This window comes from Podarcis bocagei (genome assembly GCF_964188305.1).
Source record: "Podarcis bocagei genome assembly, chromosome: 16".
NCBI classification, from domain to species: domain Eukaryota; kingdom Metazoa; phylum Chordata; class Lepidosauria; order Squamata; family Lacertidae; genus Podarcis; species Podarcis bocagei.
In genome coordinates, this window is record NC_138142.1 from 12,243,761 (window position 1) to 12,262,156 (window position 18,396).

At 45.2% G+C, this 18,396-nt stretch overlaps 1 protein-coding gene and 1 pseudogene across 7 annotated transcripts in view; both read right to left on the minus strand.

Annotated features, from left to right (window-relative positions):
* ZDHHC8 (zDHHC palmitoyltransferase 8) overlaps positions 1–18,396 on the minus strand; it is a 146,003-nt gene that overhangs the window by 82,182 nt on the left and 45,425 nt on the right. The gene's annotated exons all lie outside the window — the stretch shown is intronic.
* The window catches only part of LOC308575934 (serine/threonine-protein phosphatase 2A activator pseudogene), a 48,240-nt pseudogene continuing 45,425 nt past the window's right edge, over positions 15,582–18,396 (minus strand). For all 6 annotated transcript variants that reach the window (XR_014013435.1, XR_014013436.1, XR_014013437.1 and 3 more), the window contains exon 2: positions 15,582–17,970. The product of XR_014013435.1 is annotated as a serine/threonine-protein phosphatase 2A activator pseudogene (transcript). The remainder of the gene's footprint in view (positions 17,971–18,396) is intronic.

Consider the following 18,396-nt stretch of genomic DNA (forward strand, 5'->3'; position numbering starts at 1 on the left):
AGGAAATTCCAACGAAAAACATTGGGAAGAACTTTCTGATAGCAAGAGCTGTTTGACAGTGGAATGGGCTACCTAAGAAGTTGGGGGCTCTTCTTCATTTGAGGTTTTTAAACAGTTTGGATGGCCATCTGGTGGGAATTCTTTAGCTGTGACTCCTGCGTTGCAGGATGTTTGAACTGGATGATCGTTGGGGTCCTTTCCAACTCTATAATTCTGTGATTCTAACATATGGAGGGACAACAGTTGTCCAGACCTGCTATGCATCAATACAAGATGGCAAGAAGAATCAACAAATCTGTCAATTTTTAAAAAATTCTTTCAGATTCTTGGTTTTCCACATACAGTACAGTGGTACTCGTGTTACGGATGAGATCCATTCCGGAGGCCCATCTGTAATGTGAAAAGCCCGCAACTCGAAGCGCCGTGTCTGCGCAGGCGCGCGAAGCGATTTGGCGCTTCTGTGCAGGCATGAGCAGCAAAACCCGGAAGTAAACCATTCTGGTACTTCCGGGTTGCCGCAGGACGCAAGACAAAAACACACAACCTGAAGTGGACGTAACATGAGGTATGATTATTTTTGCATCAGTTTTCATCGTTGCTGTTTTTCAAGCCCTAATGAAAATTTATCAGCAATTTAGAGTGTATATTCTCCAAGTTACACGTTTTTGCAAGCAATTCCCTGTAATATAATGCATTTCTGTACATTGTTTGCACAAATATATGCATTTTATACACACTTCCCCAACAGATCTGTAGAAACATAGATGCACTGAACACCAATAGAATGGATGCCCCCTTTTGCCCACACCGAGTTCTCTGCACCTATCTTTCCAAAGTGCTTCAGGGGTAGCCATGTGTCCTACTTTATACGGTTGCCAAGAGACTTACCGTATTTTTTTGTGTATAAGACTAGGTTTTTTTACCAAAAAATTAGGTTTAAAATTGGGGCTCGTCTTATACACAGGTAGTACTGAGGGGTGTTTTCTTAATTTGAAGTCCCCAAAATAGGGGGCATCTTATACATGGGGGTGTCTTATACATGGAAAAATACGGTATATTTTGAGTCTGGAAGGATAAATAAGCACTGTCCATGGTCATACACAATGGTCACTGCACAATGGTCCGAGTACCTTATGGCCCTGGCTACATTTAAACATACTTCACATAGACGTCAGTTTTGTGTTAACACCTATCTGGCCATTTGGAGGGCTTATATTAACTTAAGATGTAAGTTTCATTTTTCTGGAGACAGTGCGGTGTAGTGGTTAGAGTGTTGGACTGAGACGCGGGTGGCACCATGGTCTAAACCACTGAGCCTCTTGGGCTTGCCGACTGGAAAGTCGGCAGTTCGAATCCCCGCAACGGGGTGAGCTTCCCGTTGCCTGTCCCAGCTCCTGCCAACCTAGCAGTTCAAAAGCACGCCAGTGCAAGCAGATAAATAGGTACTGCTGTGGCAGGAAGGTAAACGGTGTTTCCGTGCGCTCTGGTTTCTGTCACGGTGTCCCATTGCGCCTAAAGCAGTTTAGTTCTGCTGGCCACATGACCCGGAAAGCTGTCTTTGGACAAACACAGGCTCCCTCAGCCTGAAAGCGAGATGAGCGCCGCAACCCCATAGTCGCCTTTGACTAGACTTAACCATCCAGGGGTCCTTTACCTTTACCTTTAGTCCCCATTCACCCATAAAGCTCACTGGGTGACCTTGGGCCAGTCAACATTTCTCAGACTAACTTACCTCACAGGGTTAGAGTGTAAGGATAAAATAGGTAGAGGGAGAACCTCAAACGCCTTGGAGAAAAAAGTGGGATATTAGTGCAATAAATAAGTATTTTATGTTACTCAATTCCCCCCTTCCCCTTTCTTTTCCTTTATTAAATTTGCAAACTCTAAAAATTGGAAAAATTATAGTGGATTATTTCTAAATTTTCAGAGACGCAAGAAAGTGTCCTCGCTTGTCCTGCTGTTTGATGATGCATTTCCTCTTTTTTCGCAAAGTGTAAGCAGCAATCCCAAAAGCATTGCATGGATGCTGGTAAATGTGCCTTATTCCAGACCATTCTGTTCCACTCACTGCTCTGTGCCCAGTTCTGAACTTGGCCTTGAGCTATGGAAAAACGAGCTGTCTGCTTCCTGCTCTGAACTCTGAAACATCTGCAATTTTTTGTGTTATGTCAGCCACTGCTTTCTGTGGTCCCCTGTATAAAATTAGAGGAGGTTGGATTGCCTTGCTGCAGAAAGGGAGGGAGGGAGGGAGAGAGAGGCAGATATAAAAAGTATAGGGTGGTAAGGGGGAAATGTAAACAATAATTAGAAATAAAAGAACTACTCCCATCTTTTCTCTTCCCCCCGCCTTCCCCACAACCCCCTCTGCAGCTCAAAGGCTTTGCATCGCATAAATATCTACTTAGGAGCCTGCAAAATCTATACTGCGATCTCCAGAACAGCTTCTCAAGCACAATGCCGCTGAAGTGAGTGGACATACTACACAGTTAAAAGCTGTTGAGTATTGCTCTCGTGTATCATAAGTGCTCCTGATGAAATCAGAGGCTTCTCAAATGTGGTCCTAGAAAGCTTTCCCCAAGCCAAGGAAGAACTTAGTTGTACCCAGGGCTGGATTTAGGTTTGATGAGGCCCTAAGCTACCGAAACTAATGGGGCCCTTTATACAGTCATACCTCAGGTTACGAACGCTGCAAGTTGCGTGTTTTCAGGTTGCGGACCACGCCAAACCCGGAAGTACCAGAATGGGTTACTTGCAGGTTTCAGTGCTCGCGCATGCACAGGAACACAAAATGACGTCATGCGCATGAGCGTCGAATAGCGTCACATGTGTGCACAGACGTGGCGCTTCAGGCTGTGAACACTGCGGGTTGCGAACGTGTCTCCCGCATGGATCACGTTCGCAACCCGAGGTATGACTGTATGTCCAGCTGTCCTTTGTCAACAACAAACTGTCGCTGTTTTTTGTGTTGAATATATGCTATATGGTAATTTATGGACCTAATAGGTATCTAAAGCCATTTGCACATAACAAAATATGTATTTTATCAAAGTAATTGTTACAACCAGTCCATGTAGAATGTAGGCACCCTATATATAGAAATGAGCAAACCAGAGATATTTTAGGGAGCAGGCTAGCAGTCAGGGCCCATGACTTACACCATAGGAGCCTACACAACACAAAACACCATTGCTGTATGTAGGTTTTATTTTATTAGTTTTTTATCTTATATTTTGGAAATGTACATCCAGTGGTTTTTTTCCCCTTTACATTTTTGTGGGTGGCCCCCCAAGAGAGTGGGGCCTTAAGCTATAGCTTGTTTAGCTTATACATAAATCCGGCACTGGCTGTACCACCCAAATGTAGCCAGCCTGAGAATCGCAGGGCTAGCCCAAGCCATTTTGCTGCCTGACCAGAAGGGCAATATGGTGGCCCCTCTCCACATCATTCTGTGTATATAGAAGCTGGCTGGAGACTGGCAGCTTCAGCAACTGACAACAGGACAGTGTTGTCCATCTCAGCCGAGGAGAACAGGCTGCCAGAGAAGGCACCTGGCAGGCTGGGTGGTTCGCACAGCTCTGCCCACAAGCATCTTGGCACTGACTCCCACTCTCCTGGCATCTGACACTTGAGGAGGTGCCTCAAGCTGCCCAATGGTAGGGTCAGTTCTGTAAGGATAAAACAGTAGAGCTAGATGCAATGGAGGGGACGGACTTTCACCCTATGGCAGAATCCAAGGAACCTAAACATTCTGGTTCTTTAACCTTTAAAGCCCTATATGGCCTAGGACCCTCGTACCTGCGGGACCGCCTCTCCTGGTATGTCCCACAGAGGAATTTACGGTCTTCAAATAAAAACATCTTGAAGGTCCAAAGCCACAGAGAGGTTAGGCTGGCCTCAACCAGAGCCAGGGCTTTTTCGGCTGTGGCTCCGATCTGATGGAACGCCCTGTCACAAGAGACTAGGGCCCTGCGGGACTTGACATCTTTCCGCAGGGCCTGCAAGACAGAGCTGTTCCACCAGGCCTTTGGCCAGGGCACAGCCTGACTCCCTCCTTTGGCAATCTTCACAGAACTCTAGCCCAATGGTTGCCATAAATTTGATTTGAATTAATTTTATAATGAAATGATTTTAGAATGTTGTATTATTTTATTGTTAGCTGCCCTGAGCCCGGCTTCGGCTGGGGAGGGCGGGATATAAATAAAATTTATTATTATTATTATTATTATTATTATTATTATTATTATTATTATTATTAATTAGTACTTGTATCCCTCCTGCAAGCCACTGGCAGCTTGGAGGCAGCCTGGAGGAAGAAGACATGTAAACAAACCCACTAGCAAATCAGGATTTGTGCGGAATGAAAGCTCATTATCATAGAACCTCACGCTAAACAAATCAGAATAAATGCTCAATAAAGGACCGGACATGGTGTATCTACCACTTGCACTTTGTGCAGGCAGATCAGGATGAATGCTCAATAAAGAGGTCATCTGGAAGTCTGCCCATGACAAGCATCCCCCCCCCCCTTGTTCCTAATTCAGGAACAAGGCAGCTTCAGAAGTTTACGCAATGTAGTCCAGTGCTCCGTTTTCCTTCAGCCTACCTTCTTCTTCCTCTCCCTTCAACCCCCACCCTGCCTTTTCAAAACGTTTGAACATGTGGTGTGATTTTTGGCTACCATCCTAAGCAGCGAGAACAATGAGACTTTCAAGTAAACAGTGATTAGGATTGGGTTCTTTTATTCGATTCCGGAAACACCTGGAGTGCTTTATTGTGTAGCAAAGTGCCTCCAAAGCTAACTGGCACTGTGTGTGTGTTTGTGTGTGTGTGTGTTTTGAGTGTGCATATGTATCGCAGCCTGTTGTCTTTGTCCATGGAGTTTTCTTGGCAGGGATACTGGAGTGGCTTGCCGGTTCCTGCTCCAGGTGGATCACGTTTGGTCAAAATTCTCCACTATGACCTGTTTATCTTGGGTGGCCCTGCACGGCATAGCTCATAGCTTCTCTGAGTTATTCAAGCCCCTTCGCCACGGCAAGGCAGTGATCCATGAAGGGAGAGCTGGACCATAAAGAAGGCTGATCGCCGAAGAGTTGATGCTTTTGAATTATGGTGCTGGAGGAGACTCTTGAGAGTCCCATGGACTGCAAGAAAATCAAACCGATCCATTCTGAAGGAAATCAGCCCTGAGTGCTCACTGGAAGGACAGATCCTGAAGCTGAGGCTCCAATACTTGGGCCACCTCATGAGAAGAGAAGACTCCCTGGAAAAGACCCTGATGTTGGGAAAGATGGAGGGCACAAGAAGGGGACGACAGAGGACGAGATGGTTGGACAGTGTTCTCGAAGCTACCAGCATGAGTTTGACCAAACTGCGGGAGGCAGTGGAAGACAGGAGTGCCTGGCGTGCTCTGGTCCACGGGGTCCCGAAGAATCGGACACGACTAAACAACTAAACAACAACAACAACATGTATCGTAGCTACCAGGCTACGTTCAAGGTGCTGATTCCTGGTGTGCAAAGCGCTATGGGACCAGGACACCGGAAATATTGTCCCACTCTTTTATATAATCCTTGATCATTGTGTTCTGCACGTGAGGACCTCCTGCAGGTATCCATCACATCAGGAGAAGAATCACACCTTTAGAGTTGTGGCAGCTACCCTGTGGAATTCCTTCCCTTGAAAGGCAGGTGCCATTATTTCTGCTGCCTTTTTAGCATCCATTGGCAGTCCACGGATTGAGGTTGAATCCCAACAAGACCGAAGCACTTTCTCTTGGGGGGCAGGGGGAGGGCAGGGGGAGGGCAGGTGTGGGGGACTCCCTGGTCCTGAATGGGGTAGCTGTGCCCCTAAAGGACACACGTTTCCACCAGTTGTGAACAAGGGCAAAGGACTATGTTGGGCCTGGAAAACCCCACCTTCTGTCCACTGGACCTTCTACTGGTTTCAAATTGTGTCATCAGCCTACATGAATTTCAGTGGAGACCCTTAACACTTTTTCTGTTCTTGCCCCCCCCCCCATGAAAGTATCATCCAATCACATGCTGAGGAAATCTGCTTGCCCCGGGACCCACAACTCCCTAAGGCTGTTCCCAAACTGCGTGAGCTTACTAAGAATACTAGATTGCTGCAATGCACCACATTTTAAAGAGATGTGGTATTTTAAGGGCATGCATGCTGCAGTTACGCTACTAAACTGCTGTGACAGCTGTGACCTTAATGTGACAGCAAAATGGCAAGAAATGCCTTCAAATTTAGCAGCGTTTTGCAACCCTGCAACCCTGTGGCAATCGCTGCAACGGCCCAATTTGTTGAGCAGAAGTACTTGGGTTGAAGCCGATTTAGAGATCTTATGAGTCGGGGGGGGGGCTGCTACAAAACGTTGCAGTGTGAAGTTTTCCTGTTCACTGTTCCGAATCAGCCAGCCAACCCCCCCTCAATGATGCTCCCTTCCATTTCCCTGCATCCTGCCTCCCCCCCCCACACACACAACAAAACAGTCGGTCAAGATTACATGGCCACTGAGCCTCCAACAGGCCAATTTTAGGCCCCTTCTGTTGTGGTTTTTCCTAAAGAGTTTCTTTATGCACTTCTGCAAACCTGGGGGTTCCTCAACATGTGCTGATATCCTTGCTCCTGTGAATGGATGGTGCTGTTTCAGCTATGAAAGCAACAGAACTCGTGCCTGAACACCTGAAATACAGTGAACGAGTCGGAGACTAGTTGTGCCGGTTACTTGTGTGCAAATCGGAGGAATTCAGATTTTTATTCATTGGGAAGAGTTTCTGCATCATCCATTCAGTGACTGCTTTTCCAGGAGTTCCACATGCTGTTATACACATATACTTGGTCGAATTCACACTGCATCATGGGTTAACTAGCCTGAAAATTGTTTACATACTTCATTGCTGTCACAGATGTAAAACAAGCAAGCAAGCAACACCACAAGTCCTGATAGGGCCAAATTTGGCGTGATGGCCTGGTAAGAAAGTAAAATAAAATGTGAGAATGCAGATAGTTTGGTGAGAAAGGCTTAAAACCTTTATCCCTAATGCTCCTGATGTAGCTTGACAGCAAGAAAGCTTTCCCGGTTGGAGGATGAACATGACGATTTGGTTTGATTTATTGTATTTCTATTGTAGTTTCATTCAAATGAATCTCAAAGTTGTCTACACATAACATAATAAAAGATACAGCATGAATCACATAAAACAATTAACAAATCAATCAAACTATTACAATCTATAAAACACCGTTAACAAAACAGCAAATAATAATAATAATGAGCAAAACATCACAATTACAGCAAAAGCATGCCAGGTTTTGGTATAGCTGCCCGCATGTGCAGAATCCAGATTTGCAAAACTGCAACATTTGGTCTAACTATCGCTCCCCCCCCCCCAAAAAAAAAAAAATTCTAAAGGAAAGTAAGCAAGATTCCTGTCTTCGTTCCAAAAGCAGCAGTTGGAGACACTTCCGACTGCAGGAGGCGTAACAGTTGATGTGGCAATGGTGGATAGTTACATATTTATATGCTAACCCCATTTACCTGCTAGAATGCTAAATTAATTCCATGCCCTTGTTAGATCCCTGACAGTTATACAGACAGACAACTTGGTCTCTGGCCAATTCTAAGCATGCAGTTATCAAGGCAGACTGGCCCTTGAAAGCTGAGGTCTTCTCCTTGGCACGCTTGAAGGAGTCATCCTCAGTCTGACTCGGCTTTTCAGCTGTTAGCACAGGACTGACTCAGCATTTCTGATCAGGCAGCAGCAGGAGTCAGTGAAACAGAGGAAGGCAGAGGCAGACTTGTTAGCTTTTGCACAATTTCACACCCCATCGGCAGAATCCCACGAAATCACCACTGCTGGTGGTGGCTTTCAAATATCGCATAAGAAATAGAGATGTCCTTATAGGAGGAAGGCTCTGCTTCTTATACCCTCACGCCCCTTAGGCAGAGGCTGCATTTGCACGCCAAGGTAAGTCAAGGTTCCTGTCTTATCAGGGTTCATGGTGCATGGGTGATGTGCTAGCGCATGATGCGAAATTACTCCTGCTTTTGTTCATTCTGCAGCGCAAGGAGGAGAAACGACCCAGGAGGCTGCAATTAAGCTTGGCTTCCTGCGGTGTCTGAAACTGGAGTTTTGGTTTGTTTCTTCCTAATAAGGCCAGGACGCCTGCTTCTTGGGAGAAAAGCAATGACAAACCTAGACAGCATCTTAAAAAGCAGAGACATCACCTTGCCAACAAAGGTCCCTATAGTTAAAGCTATGGTTTTCCCAGTAGTCATGTATGGAAGTGAGAGCTGGACCATAAAGAAGGCCGAAGAATTGATGCTTTTGAATTATGGTGCTGGAGGACTCTTGAGAGTCCCATGGACTGCAAGAAGATCAAATGTATCCATTCTTAGAGAAATCAGCCCTGAGTGCTCACTGGAAGGACAGATCCTGAAGCTGAGGCTCCAATACTTTGGCCACCTCATGAGAAGAGAAGACTCCCTGGAAAAGACCCTGATGTTAGGAAAGATGGAGGGCACAAGGAGAAGGGGATGACAGAGGACGAGATGGCTGGATAGTGTTCTCGAAGCTACCAGCATGAGTTTGACCAAACTGCGGGAGGCAGTGGAAGACAGGAGTGCCTGGCGTGCTCTGGTCCATGGGGTCACGAAGAGTCAGACACAACTAAACAACAAGGCCAGGAGTCATAAGCCCAAAACAAACCATGGCTTAAAGCAGGGATGGGGAGTCTGTGGCCCTCCAGATGTTGTTGGACACTAATTTCCATCATCCCTCCCAGCAAGGTCACAGGAAAGGGATGATGGGAATTGTAGTCCAACAATATCTGGAGGGCAACAGAAGGAATGAAAAAGTTTGCCACGATCTGTTTAACTTCTCTGTAAAAACTCTAGATATAATCATACTATCTAAAACTAAAAGCCCAAACTAAAAACTATTCATGATTGCTAATGATGTGCATCTCAGGAAAATTGTCTTTCCACTCCCATGTTTACACTTTCATGCGTCCAAGGCATACATACTTGCCTGCAGGGCAGGATCATCAGTTAGCCATACTTTAATCCTATTAAAATAAATGTTAAATCATCCTTGTGGATCCATTCAGGAATGTAAGATTTTTCCACTGGAGTGGTGGTGAGAAAGAATAGCAGGGCCTTTTCAGTTACAGCCCCAGTTTTATGAACATTCTTTCTCCAATGAGGCCTGCCTACCCATGTAGGAGAATGAGAGAGGAGGGCACTGTATCATTTCAAATTGCAGGTGGGGAAATCAATTTTTTTACAGTGATACCTCGGTTCCCGAACACCTCCGTTGTCGAACATTTCAGTTCTCAAACGCCGAAAACCCGAAATGCTTCTGTTTTTGAACGCATCTCAGAACTCGAACGTGCAACGTGACTTCCGCTGAGTGCAAGAAGCTCTTGCAACCAATGGGTAGCTGAGCCTCGGTTTTCGAACATTTCGGAAGTCAAACGGTCTTCCAGAACGGATTACGTTCGAGAACCAAGGTACCACTGTAATCCCTAATGGGGGAAAAAAATCCCTGACAGGAAAAAAAAGCTAGCCTGGGAGGGAGGAAGACTCTAGCTAGCCCTCGGCCCCTGCAAGTTGTCTGTTTCTTTAAAAAGAAAAAGAACGAGACCATGTGGTTTGCTGTCATTTTGAAGTCACATAGAATTCTTCGCTGATAGAATGGACTATCTTATTCCCAATTTTATTCTGCTGTATGTACAGTACACTCAACTTACACACATTCAACTTGTGCGCATTCAGCTTTACATGCTTGGCAAAAAAATTAAAACAAATTGAAAAGGGGGCGGAAAGGGGGCAACCCCATCCACCGTTGTACCCAGTGTGTTTTGCCTATACAGTGGTACCTCTGGATACGAACGGGATCCGTTTTGGAGCCCCATTCGCATCCTGAAGTAAACGTAAGACGTGATTGTGTCTCTGCGCGTGCGCGGGTTGCATTTCGCCGCTTCCGTGCATGTGCGTGACGTCATTTTGAGCATCTGTGCATGCGCGAGCGGCGAAACCCAGAAGTAATGCACTACGTTACTTTCAGGTCGCCACAGAGTGCAACCCGAAAATACTTAACTTGAAGTTACTTCAACACAAGGTATGACTGTACACAATTTTGACTTTAGGTACTACTGTACAGATCCAGCCTAAGTACAGCTCAAGAATTACTGTATAGTTTTTAGAAAAAGACTTTAAAGCAACAATATGAACTGATTCCATGCAAGCTGCTTTTATCACATCTTTTCCTCGCTGTAATGTTTCACTTCCCCACCTCCAGTGATTGCTGGTGCTGTGTTTTGTTTTTCTGCACAATGTGCATTTTTATTAATGTAGAGCATTTATAGCTGCTAAGGATAAGGAAGAGTAATACAAAAATGTGTTCGTTAACATGTACGTTTGTGTGTGCATGTGTGTGTTTTTATTTATAATATTTTTATTCTCCTTTTTGCCCTAAAGGCCCCCAATTTGGCTAACAAAATACTTTAAATCCATAATTTAATAAAACACCAAAATACACAGCCAGCATACCCGGCCAAACAAGAATCAACACAGGTACTAGAAAATTAATCATATAACAATAAATAAAAGAAGACAATGGGGAAACCCAAAAGAACAACCCTCTGCAATGCAAGGATATGCAGCTGCCCCATATGGGGAATGAACCTACAACCTTGGCATTATCAACACCACACTTTAACCAACTGAGCTGTGCAGGTTAATATTAATAATACAGTGGTACCTCGGGTTACAGACACTTCAGGTTACGTGTTTTCAGGTTGTGCACTGCGCTGAACCCGGAAGTACCGGAATGGCTTAGTTCTGGGTTTTGGCGCTCGCGCATGCGCAGAACTACTAAATTGTGCTTTGTGCAGAAGCGCCGAATCGCAACCCACGCGTGCGCAGACGTGGCGCTGCGGGTTGCGAACGTGCTTCCCGCACAGATCACGTTCGCAAACCGAGGTTCCACTGTAATAATGATATCATAACCAAATCTTGCACGGTGATTCCTGAGATCAAGGAGCAGGTTTTTATCTATGTTTGGGTACAAGTGGACACCATTTTGAACAAAGATGGTAGACTGATCTTTTCAAAGCTGCACTGATATATATATGCCAGGTAAAAGTCTGCTAGTGTGTGTGTGTGTGTGTGTGTGTGTGTGAGCATGCAAATGTGTTGTGCATATGTATAGCCAAAGGCCCAGTTTGCACACAGTGATAAATTTTGTTAATGGCCCTTCTGGGGGTCAAACAGTGTGCAAGAGCCTGTTGTCCAGTGGTTCCCACTTTGCTCCACCCATGTTGTGAGCAGAAGCAACAAACTCATAGTCCTTGGCTTGTTGTTATGCCTGAACCAGAATCACAGTGTGTTTCTCCCGAGCAACTATAATCAGCAAACCATGGTTTCACAAGCACGGTTCGTTCAGGAGGAAAAAGCTGTGATCCTAGGTCTGGACACTGCAGCGAGCCAAGGATTCATGGATTGCTGCCAATGGAGAAGCAAAGCAGGTGTTACTGCCAAGGGATAAGCAGCAGTTAGTCTTTGTTTTAAATCAGAGGTGTGGTCCTTCCGTGAATTTTATATCTTCCCTCCAAAGCCTCTCCCATGATTCCATTTGGATGTTGCAGCCAAAGTCCCTGGCCCACTGCACCATTACGGATTTGACTTCTTCCTCCTTGACCTCCCAGTCAAGGAGTAGCCTACATATTTTAGAGAGTGGTTTATATTTAATTTGGGATGCAGGTGGCGCTGTGGGTTAAACCACAGAGCCTAGGGCTTGCCGATCAGAAGGTTGGCGGTTCGAATCCACGTGACGGGGTGAGCTCCCATTGCCCGATCCCTGCTCCTGCCAACCTAGCAGTTCAAAAGCACGTCAAAGTGCAAGTAGATAAATAGGTACCGCTCCAGCGGGAAGGTAAACGGCGTTTCTGTGCGCTGCTCTGGTTCGCCAGAAGCAGCTTAGTCCTGCTGGCCACATGATCCGGAAGCTGTACGCTGGCTCCCTCAGCCAATAAAGCGAGATGAGCGCCGCAACCCCAGAGTCGGTCACGACTGGACCTAATGGTCAGGGGTCTCTTTACCTTTACCTTTTATTTGAATCAAATCTTTTTCAAGTCTCGAAGGTTCTGTAGAAAAACCGATTTTTCAAATCTTTTTGGAAGGTCTCATTCAATTGGAAATACTGCATCCAGTCTGTCAGGTGATTTCGGATTTCTTCAATTTTTTTTGAGTTTTAGCCTATTGTCTTTTTCTTCCAGCAGTTCTTTTTTCTTTTTCTTTTCTGTTGATTCCTTATGTTACACAGTTTTTAAAACCAATAAAGCATATATTTATAAAAAGGAAGAAACCTGTGGTCCTTCAGCTGCTGCTGGACTTTGATTCCCATCACCCTTGATCATAAGCCACTGTTAGCTGGGGCTGATGGGAGTTGGAATCCAAAAGAATCTAGAGGACCATGAGTTTCTCTCTCTGCTTTAAATGAAAGCTCAGGCTCTTGAGAATACACAACAGCTTCCCAATTCAGCATTTGCTCCTAAGATGCAAACACTGACGTAACTGCATGCACACAGATTACTAAACATGCTGCCAGTTTGGAAACCAGCTCTTCAGAACATCGGGGATGATGCCAAATGGTTGAAACACGAGAGGATTTCAGAAAACCGCTTGACAAAGGGATCTCGAGGGACAGCAATCATGCCTCCTAATTTCTCACCCTTCCTCCCAGACAAAAAAGGAACTTCTTTGAAGATTGACTTCATTCTTCACCCAAGCTACTAGGACTTGGAAAGCTCTCGCAACAGCTGCTGCTCTGGAAGAGCCAACTCATGGCGCCATAGATCACACTGAGATCCTTGGGAGCAGAAGACTATTTATGCTAGCCTCTTAATTGAGCGTTCCTCTGCCAGCCAAGACATTCCGTGCTCCGCCACGCAAATAATGTAAGCTAATTTGCAGCTAAGCGCCGCTGTTGGAAACATACTTTATAAATATCTTCCTCAGCTGAGCAAGGGGAGCCTGGCAGAAGGCAAGTGTTGAAATAGTGTGAGGAAATGCACAATGGGCAATGAATACAAACACCCTCTTTCATCGGCGAATGGGAGGTTGACTCTGGCCTATGACTTGACTGTGTGCCTTGGAGAACCTACATAATAGGTATTCTCATCCCCAATAGAAGATACAGCAGGGTGTACTGAATGCAGCAGTGGTTAGGACAAGAATGGCCCAACTTACGTATTTAGACCATGAGACTCTAAATCTTAGGGTTGTGGGTTCAAGCCCCACATTGGGGATTGGACTAGATGACCCTCATGGTCTCTTCCAACTGTACAATTATATGATCTAAAAGAGGGATGCCTCACTCCACTTATGTGGACCTGGCACTGTTAAATGTGCCACATACCGTATTTTTCGCTCCATAAGATGCACCTGACCATAAGATGCACCTAGTTTTTAGAGGAGTACAAGAAAAAAAAATATTCTGAATCAAATGTTGTACTAAACTATTTAATAAACTACCAGTATATCAGAATAATATTTCAACCATGAAAGTGAACAGCAGTCAACAGTGGCATTAAGAACCATCATCACGGTCATGAACAAATGAAGAGAGACTTTATCCCCTAGTAAGAGGGGCAGGCAATGGAAATATATGAGTTTCCCACATTGAGTCCCTTAGGTCCAAGGACTGTACGGTTTGGCCCCACACAATTATTTTAATAAAGCCAAAATAAGTGGGACTTTCTTCCTTTCTTGTTCATTGCAGAGAGCTCTGGGGGCTTTCATATGAGGGAGGAATGAAGGAGAAATCTGATTCAATTCCCATTTTAAGTCAGACCTACATAATTCATACCTTTGTACACAACACAAGGATCAAACCACAGCCACCCTTCAAATTTCACACTTCTGGCAAAGGAAGGCACTACTGCCCTGGCAAGACCAGTGGCGGTGGGAGGGTCTTGCGTGGTGGCATGTCGCCTGTGGGGACGTGGGACATCGCCCACGCGAGCGTCATCCCAAGGGTGTGGTGCGCGCCCACCCACCCATCCCAATGGGGCAGCTGAGCGTGGGGGCCGAGGGATTGCACGGCTCCCGCTGTGCTTGCTTTACACCTGTGTAAGCCATGGAAGGTGAGCCATGGCTCCTGTTCGTCCCTCCTCTGAGCAGCATTCACTTCATAAGATGCACAGACATTTCCCCTTACTTTTTAGGAGGAAAAAGTGTGTCTTATGAGGCGAAAAATATGGTAATACGTATTCCACATCTGTAAGAAATTGATCTTTTAATGTAGAAGCACCCACACTTCCTGCCTATTGATCTCAGGCAGGCGACTTTGCTGTATATACTCGTTTTGGGCCTTCTAAAAAAGACACCAGACATGTAGAATGTTGATGTGTTTTTATCTGCTTTCTAGCTTCTTGTTGATTTTAATTTTTTAATATTATTCTTTTTAAGAGATTCTTTTTTACTTATTGTTTTATTCTTTTTGTAAACCACTTTGAGGCTTTATTACAAGCAGTATATACATCTAGGGGAATAATTAAATAAATTTTCTCCCCAATTTTAAGTTCAGTTTTCCCTACTTCTGCACAGTTTGTAATTAAAAAAACAACAACATCACAAAACTTTGTACAACTTTTTGTGTGTGTTTCTCTTAATGTATGCAAATTTTGCCTATTATACAGAGTTTTTGCAAGCCAGGTCCCTTAATATAATGCATTTTAGTATGCTAATTTTTCTAACGTACACATTTTTCTGTACACACTTTCCCTACTAAATGTAATTTTGAACACTTTTTTTAAAAAAAAGGTTTTCAGAACTTCATAACAACATTTGGAGATTTCTGGTTTTTCCATTTTATAAAATCCATCTTCCAGTATCAACTTTGCTTCTTCTCTCTCTTTGCGTCATGAGCCAAAATATGTGTTCTACAAGCTCAAGTGAGCTCAATACTCCTGAGTAAACAGGAATGGGACTGTGCTGCACACATCACAATGCAGTACACCTTTCAAAATCACGAAGATTCTATTAACGATTTGCTGTTTTCCATCAAATTGAAGAAGCACAGCAAACAAGAATATAAGGACCACCTAGAATGTTGATGGACTAGATCAGGCACGTCCAACTTCCAAGAGACTGCGATCTACTCCCACTATAAAAAAAACCTGGCAGTGATCTACCCTTTGGATTGACCAGAGTTGTTGAGCTTTGGGCGGGGGGTGGGGGTGGAGAGGATGAAACAAAGTTGATGGGCTTTTTTTGGGGGGGGAGGATGAGCCAGAGTTGTTGAGTTTTTTTGGGTGGGGGGAGGGTCCCACGATCAACCATGATTGACCGGGGACACCCTGCGATCGTCCGGTACATCGCAATTGACCTGTTGGGCATCCCTGGACTACACCACCCAAATGTCATCAGAGTAACATTCAAGGAAAGAAGATGGACCCTAACAACACATTATTTTTAGGGCTATCATCAAATTTAAGCTACAGTCCTTGACTATGGAGTAGGTCCCATTGAACACAACTTCTGAGCAAATAAGCACAGGAGTGCACTGTTTAATCACATTGCTTTTAATCAATCGAATCTGTGTATATTCACATGCAAATAGTCAAAGCCACATGTCACATCAAGCACCCATCTTAGATGTGGCATTTCTTTCTTTATGTCAACAGCCTTGATAATTTTGGAAAGGCACGGCAAAAAAATGCATAAAACAAACGCAAGCAAAGAAAACATGAAAGTAACGTCACATCTCAGCCAGTGTTACCTTTACCCATTCCTCCCCACATTCCTTTCAAGTTTAATACCACCCTCCTTCAAATCAGCGGGGGGGCGGACTACCTTAGATAGCTCCAAAGCAAGCCTGCTAAGAAGACAGTGGTCTTCTCTGCTGCCAAGATTGCTGGAGAAAGGTGTTGTTCCAGTGGGGAGTTGCGCACAACTCAAGTCTTATGTCAGCTGGCTCCACATCCCCAGAGAAGCTGGCTGGACTGCAAAATGACCCTCACCTGATTTTAGTCTGCATGGTTGGGGAGACGGGGGTACTGCAGGGACTCTGAGGATGGTAGAAAGGTTGTACCCTCTAGGTGGGAGAAGCCTGGATGCTGTCCTGGTGGTTTTCCACTGAGGAAATGAAAGAATCCCCAGAAACCTGTGCCATGCAGCTGCAAGGTCAAAGGGTCAGGGCTCACAACAATTTCTGCACTGTATGGGGTGGCATTTGAATTTGTCTTGCAAATTTCAGCTAGTCCATAACAACTGGGGGGATGTATCTTTGCAGTTATTTTTCTTTTCCTGACAATGCTAGAGGAAACCAGAGGAAATAGTGCCATGTGCAGAAAGCCTTGTCAGGTGGCGGTTCTAGGGCAAGGGGAGTTACATGCGCTTGTGGGGTGGCAAGGGGGTGTTTGCAACAGACAGCAGAGATGACAGAAACAGGAGGGTAGTCCATGGGGGGACTTGAGCAAAGACGAAGGGCCCAGATTTTTAGCAGAAGGTGACAGAGGCAGCAGCTGTTACGCCACTAATGGTTGGTGCATTCGTGAATACCAAAAGTTGGCACTCTCAAAGGATGGCGTGTATACAATAACAGGGAGGTATACTCTTCCAATCTGCAAGCTGGCCAAGGGAACCCTTCTTCAAAATATGGGGGGGGGTGTCTTTAAGAGAATAGGAAAATCTGATTTTTTGTGCCCCATCCCTCAAAAAGTTGCAAAAATATAATCTGCATAAATGAATCGGCTGCATAGCTTGAGGGTGGGGCTGAATGGGGGGAGCTCTGGCCCTTCACCCTGCTCTCTCCAGTGCTTTCTGACCCCCTCTTTTTTTAAAAAAAAAGAGAGAAAGAAATGGGGGAAAGAATATCTTACAAAACCTCCCTAAGATGCAACAGGCTGGATGGAGAGGAGGCTGCCAAACTTGAAGTGCTGGATCACAGGGAACTTCTCCAGGCATTCGGCTTTGTACATGCGAACAAGGCCTTGGTTGACCTTCGCCCATGTAGGGACAGCGCTAATGTTCCACAGCTGGTTGGAGTGCTCAGCAAATGGGCCTGTCTTCATTTCTGTAACGAACAGGATGCACTTGAGAAACATGAATTCCTTGTGGTTTTCATTCACCACCTTCTCGTCCAGGAAATGTTGAGGCTCCAGGTTTGGGTGATCTATCAGTTGTGAGCTGCCCCATATGAAGGGCAGGAACTGGAAGTCATCCAAGCCCCAGACTCCTCGGCTGCCGGCCGGTTCCATTCTGTAGGTCTTCTGCAGCTTCCGCATGACTTCCAAATACCTGCTGAAAACTTTGAAGACAATGGCGAGCTGGTCATCCACTCTGAGAACTCCAATTTTGCAAAGGCAGCAGAGGAAGGCGACAAACGCTGCTTCGTGACCTGTCCCATAGTCGATACGAGTAGGGTTGCCCACAGACTCCTTCAGGTACACCGCCACCTCGGAGACAGCTTCTGACAGCTCCCTCGGGACCACCGTGGCCACCAGGTTCTCAGCCTCCTGGTCCAGTTTGGTGTACCACGTCCGGAAGGCCTTGTTCCCAAAGCGGGATGGCTGCTCCACCGGTGGGGTTTCATCAATCCACCTGTCAAGCGTGTCTAGGAGAGCAACCAGCTTCTCAATGGGCTCAGAGACTTTGTAACTGCAGGTCATCTTCTTGCCCTTGACGCTTTCATTCAGCTTGAGAATGAAGCCCATGTAATCTGCATAAGCCTGTGAGCGTTCCCACTTCGCCATGTCAGGAACCATGTTGATTTCCTTCTTGGGGATCGTGAAACTTGGGCGGGGAGCAGGCCAAGGTGCCTCCTTGGGGGCTTCTAGATACCACTTGCTTTCTGCCATCTTGTTTGAGCTGCCGTCGCTGTCTTTCACCTCCCACCGCCTTGTATCTTGTAGTTCTTAAAACAACTTTATGAAGGAGCAAACTTTATTAAGGACCTGCAGGTTAAACCAACAGTGAAGTCACCAGCATACTTCTCATATTCTAAGGAATTTCCCTCAAGAGAAAACAAGTAACTTTATTTTTTAAAAATATTTTTAAATAATTGATGCATGTAAGTTGTCTCAGATCAGGAGCCTACACCAAATGAAAGGCCACAATTTGTTTTTTTTTTATTTTTTGGTCTAAGAGACCTCTAGGTTCCTTGTTTAAGTCCAGGTAAGTCAAGGAACTGAGCCCAAATCAGAATGTAAAAGAAATGCAACTCCCCTGGCTTTATTAGTCCCTCGTTAAATAAATTATTTGCCATACCCCTTATACTTCACAGAGTTACTGTAAGATGTGTCTGATGACACAATCACCGTAAGACAGGGTGTGTGGAAGGCAATTAATTAATTAATCCCCCTCCCGCAACATTATTACTG